This window comes from Nestor notabilis, unplaced genomic scaffold (genome assembly GCF_000696875.1).
Source record: "Nestor notabilis isolate BGI_N333 unplaced genomic scaffold, ASM69687v1 scaffold12787, whole genome shotgun sequence".
Taxonomy (NCBI): Eukaryota; Metazoa; Chordata; class Aves; order Psittaciformes; family Psittacidae; genus Nestor; species Nestor notabilis.
The window spans coordinates 25,963-31,962 of NW_009936970.1; the positions used below are offsets into that span (position 1 = coordinate 25,963).

Sequence of the window (6,000 nt, forward strand, 5' to 3'; positions counted from 1 at the left end):
AGCCAGGAGGCATCGAATGTGATTATAAGAAGTCTAAATCATTGTGTGGACAGATGATAAGCAGATTCAAAAAGGCACTCAGAGACAGACATAAGCAGTGTTTATTAGGACCCACATTTTGAGCACTGAGAGATCTGGTACAAGAACACTGCAGAAGCCAGTAGAGGAGACTGATGTAGAGTATCAGAAATTATGCCTGATTCTGTACTGTCTGGGGGAATTAAGACATGATTAAACATATTTGGGACAACAGCAGAGGGAACTATTATATGTTGCATGGTTATTCTTGTTTGGTTTTCTGCAGGACTTTGTGTCTTTTATTTCCCTTTTTTTTAAAATGTTCTGGCTACTGCAATTCTTTGTTTAAATATTAGATGTAAAAAAACCCCAAACAAAACACAAACCCAAAATAAAGCCAGAGAAGAACATATTGATCCAAATGTGTCAGAAAACCGCACTCCCTAAGATGCTTTTAATTCCCCTCAGGAAGTGGCAAAGAAAGGCCAAATACAACAGATGTATTATAACAACACAGTACATAACCTTCCCTTTATTTTGCTTAACATAATCAATATAAGTATTTCTTCTTTATTTTTTGATGAGGGTTCTCAACTGCTGCAAAAGTGCCAAGATAGATTTAAAATTAACACCAAGCTATGATGTTAGCCTAAGTCTTTCCAGACTCACCCTAAAATGGCACCATATGTGCAGAAACTAGCATTAAAATATTTACTTGGTTACTTTAATGGCATTTTTCCTTTCTTTATATTCCATATTTATTTTGTTAATGGTCTAAATTGAACTTTTTGTAAATAGAAGGCACACCTTAACCTCCCTGTAAAACAATTATTTGCCATGGATTATTAAAAAAAAAAAAAGCCTGATAAAGTGCTAGTCATCACAAGAAAGTTCTCATGCACATATTTTCACTATCTCTAAGCAATGCATCTACAACAATCTCCACAGAACTTGGACACCAAGCGGCAGAAAACATAAGACAAATTATGCTTAGAAATATTTTTGCATTTAGAAAGTACCTACTTTCAAAGTACTTACCTGTCATGTAAAGAAAGGGAGATTAAAGTGTTAATTGCTTACAGAGTTTTTCAGTTCTACTGAAAATCAGTTACTCCTCAACATGAAGTTTGGTTTACAAGAGTTGCTATGTCAAAGCCTTGCTTCCATGGATTGTAAAGGACTGGAGAAGATCCTAAACTCTCTGGAGATCTCTTCCACCACAGGCAATGCCCATGGCTTGCACCGAGACCCGGTATTCCAAACTTCATACATGTACACATTTCCTTTAAAACCACGTGTGACAGCAGCACCTGGGACTTCTTCCTTACAACAGGATGTCTTTCGGTGGGGGCACAACTTGCAAGTATACCTGCCTTATATAAACCCCAAGTTTATTAGTTACCTCTCTAGCATGGTCAAAGCATTTGACGATAAGCCAATCAAATCCCTGCTCCAAACTGGCAATAAATGAAAGGATTATAAGAAGAAGAGAAGCAATAAACATAAAATTGGCTAGAAATCTGTTATATTATCAGGCTAATATACTACTAACTTCAGGAAACAGAATTCTAATTGAGAGAGATTCAGAAAATTGAATCCCCATTTTCAGGTTTTGATAGAATTTCAAGAAGAAACCAATGGCCTTCATGAATTTAATGGAGTATGAACATCAGGAAATAGGTTTTTGGAAGATGAGTGGTTTGTGCAAAGAGAGTATGTTAGTACTGGGAAGATACTGGTTTCCACATAAAGCAAGAGGACACCAGAGTTGATGAAGTGTGTGAGGAATACCCAAACAATTTCTGAGTTTTATGACAAAAAGATACATGAAGATGACTTCTGGAGACTGTGGCATTGCAAAGCCCTTGTCAAACAGGCTGTCTGTATTGTCTATTGGTTAAAAAAGAGGAGGGCACACTTATAACACTATGCTAAGAGTTTTCCTAGAGAATAAGCTAGTTCATATTTCTACATCTTGGTTTCTTCATCTGTAATATAATATTCTACACTCAATTTTACAGAAGAGTTTTTCAGTGCAAAACAAGGACTAAACAAAATGTTTCTTTAGCAAGGTAGTACCTGACATTGTTCAATGTATGACATTTCTCCAATGTCCCCCTACACTTTCCCTCTCCTTCCCCTGAGCTGTTGGTCCTTGTCGTATCTGCCCACCTGCTGACCACTACATGGCCAGCTCCTGACCAGCAGCACCATGAGCTGGCTGCAGCCAGAAGCACAAGGGTTTTTTTGAGGAGCAGCACAAGCAGTAGTGCACAGGGAAGGAAGGCGCAGGATAAATTCCTACCACGCAGCCCCGCAGTCGCTGGTGGGCTGGCAGGGAGAGTGAGAGAAGGCAAGGCTTACTGCTGAGGGACATGCTACAAACCAGGTCTGTAGCAAATCAGGACTCATGTTCCCACTGCCTTCCCTTTTAATAGTGGAGAATGATATGAGCAATTGCGGTGCTTGATAGCAACAGTCCTACTCGTGTTGGTGCTGTAGGAAAAGCTACACTGAGCCTCCCGAGCAGGTCTGCTTTCATTTTCTCCCCCACAGCTGCCTTAACTGGAATAGCAAACAGCCTAATAAAGCTTGATAACCACCATCCCACCAAGGAAGGGAAAAAGGTATGATGGCACTGGAAATATTCTCTGCCATTTGAGAAAGGCTTCCTGTCAGTTGCTGCTCTCTGCAGAAGTATATGTTTAAACACACTACCTAGAAGATGGCTATTTTTAGTACAGTGGTGCACTTCAAAGCATTTCCTGCTCAGAAAGTCACACCAAAAGTAAAAGGAGAAAACGTAATGGCTCTGCTGCCTCCCAACACCCCGACCCCCTTTACAGAGGCCATCCCACTGCCACTGCGCTGCAGTTTCCAGAGAAACTGCACACTTCAGTGACTAATTACTTAAAAATACAACAGTCCTCAGGGACAAGAAGTTTTAAATAAACCTGCAAAATAGGTAACAAGCACATGGCTAATTTTTACATACGGAAGGGGAGGGGGGAAGGACGCAGGAGGATGGAAGAATTTAGCACAAGAATCTGTGTTCTAGTCTCGTACTAAATAGTTCCAGCTTTGATCTAAATTTAGGCAATGAGCACTTCCTGTGGGAGACCATCTTCCAAAGCTGAAGAGTTTTTGATGCTAAATATTTTCACTGATTTTATAATTGAGGCAAAGTGGTTATTTGTTTAAAGGCCTGGCCTTCAGCTAGATAAACGCTTACATTATTTTATATTCCCCACCACTTCCTCTCCTACTCCACGCTGGACTTCTCCTGTTTACTCAGCTCCAGGTTTCACTGCATTTTAAGTAGGTTTTAAAACTATTTACAACCAACAGGAGCAACAAAAGTGCTTCTGTCATTATCCAGCAGCCTTCCATCACAGCTGTGGGGCTGTCTTCTCCTTACCTCAGTGCTGAGGAAGCCCCAGCACTTCAGCCCTTACCACTTTATCATAACTCCTGCACTGCTTTGTGGTATTCTGAACAGCCCCAACTCGTGGACATTCCTGTATCTTTGGTTCCCTCTTTCCTGGGAGACAATCTCCACCTTCAAATTGTAAGAAAAGGCAATACATCCACAGTCCATACTCCAACTCACTCAAATCCCTCCCCTGACCTCAGAAACACGAAGCCTAAAAATAAAAAGTGAATAGACTATTCACTTTAGAAAGTTCATAATACTGGGGGCCTGATTTTTTAATGCTTGAGGTTAGCAATGCTGCTAGCCACTGAAGTCTCTTTCTTTAAAGTTAGTCTTATAGTTACATGTTTACACTTAGGGTGAGACACAACTTGCCTGTCTTCAGTCATGAAAAAGTAAGGCAGCTAGTTTAAACTAGGACCTAGGCTACAACTAGTCAATGGGAACATCTTACTTTCCCTATTCTAGACACACATGAGGATAAGAAAAAAACAACAACCCTGGAGTATTTTTCTATTTTTCCATCAGCGACAAAAGGAGCTCGTAGGACTACCTTGGACTAGAGAGCTAACCTCTAGAAGAGACAAAACCTGCTCTTTGTAAATGGGTCCACAAGCTAAGTGACTGTCTACTCCACAGTGATCATGGCAGAGGAAATTTTAATTCTTTTAGAAATGTAATTTATGGGGAATAAACCATCTGAAGACCATGATTTTGGTCTACTTAGATGGACATGATTGTTTTGGTGGTTACCAAAGACTGAAGGATGCCTGCCTTCAATCCAGTATTGACTTCCATGTGTGCAGGATCTGAACTAGGAATTGAAATCTATTAGATATTTTTAAAATAGCTTATTCTTGCCAGTTTCCTGTGGATTTATTGATAGCTGTGTTTTTCTAGCCTGACAAACCATGAGTTCTCACAGAGAATCTAAGTCCTCCCTTTACAGGCACCATTAAATAGCAGCTGTATTCAGAACTAAACTAACATCCACAGATGAGGATAAATCCCTGTAGAAATTAGTGTAATTTGGCTCAGTTTCCCTCTAAAGCATGAGAAGGACTGAAAACCACAATTGCTCCTACATAATGGCAATAGCTGTCAAATTCTGTTGAAACAGAAGTAGTGAAGTAACCTTAGGAGACACCTGGATAACTTGAGATTTTAACAATGCTGCATCCACAGTGTAGTGGCATGTTTGGCCTCTACGTTTTGTGGTTATAACCACTGTTGAAAGAACTGTCTACTGGTTAGAGAGTGCTGAAAGGGCAAAGAAAAAAAAATCCAATGCTGTGACTAGGGCTAAGAAAATGTTATCCATCCCTTCTCAGTCTCCAAATACAAAATAGAAAATATAAAAAATGATGTATTTACATATACACAGTAATAAACATTCAATAGACTCCCAGAAATAAACAAGCTTAAACCCAGTCCATGCATTAAAAATACACAATATTTTAAAAGTGAAGGATATGGCTGTGAATGAGGGACTCATGAGCATTTGCAGTGTAAGATCTGATTATGATTTACAAACTAAGACTTCATGCACAAGGCACTACCTAGGGATTAATGACCAGCTGGGAGAGTTGATAGTGTAGGACAAAGCTAAGGATCATTAACTCCAGCTAGTTATAAATTCCCTTAGAAAAGAAAATGCCTTAAACTAAAATTGATATTGTAATTACCCATTTTATAAATAAAATAAACAGTAATATTGAAGTAGCAAATTGCTTTTGCTGCGTCCCTTTTTCTTGCAAAGATCTGAAAACAGGAGCATTCCAAGTGATGTGAACCTGCTTTTAGAAAGAAAATTCTGCATGAAACCCAGTGAAAGAACACTTTTTAGCATAGGTCCTAACAACATACAGCTTATTAGTACGTTGGGCAGCAGAGAAAAAAGAAGTCACACAGAACACAAAAAAATTCTGAATGTAAAATTCAATGTAGATAACCTTGCAAAGGGAGAAATGATCTCTGCAATGAACAATTAATCATCCATGGGAGCTTGGGGTTGAATATGAAAGATTTTTAAGTAAAAAGAAAAAGGTAACAACAAAACCCTCTAACTGGCACAAAACCAAGGGAAGTCTTATTTGCCTTAATTTTAATTTGCAGATAAAGCATAGCACAAAGATCAGTAACACAAATTTGGTATCAGCCCTTTCAAACAACTCCCATCCTTGAGCATGGACCTGCCTTCCATTGGAGAAGTGTAGTTGCTATGCTAGGCTAGGCCAAGAGCCCATCTAGCCTACAGCAGTTCAACAACAGCCTATAGGAAAAGCTATCAGTAAAGAGAGCATTAATCAAAGTTACAAGTATTTTCTCCTTCTCTGACTACCATCTGGGAAAGGTTCCCCAGTGTTCAGTCCCTGCGTAATCCATCTCTTCCCAGAGAGTCTGTTCTTTTAGACAGAGTGATGATCACAACTTAGTAACACCAACTGGAAAATTGAGTGAAGACTGGATTTCAAAAGACAGGTAAGTCTACTGAAGTGTCAAGGAGTTACTTTCGGAAGATGTCAGATGGCAGGAATGACGGTTTAGGA

The 6,000-nt window shown here is 39.4% G+C and overlaps 1 protein-coding gene across 1 annotated transcript in view; it reads right to left on the reverse strand.

The window, feature by feature from the left end:
- Positions 1–6,000, reverse strand: part of NCOA2 (nuclear receptor coactivator 2) — a gene marked incomplete at its 3' end in the record, with an annotated part of 47,002 nt that overhangs the window by 25,196 nt on the left and 15,806 nt on the right.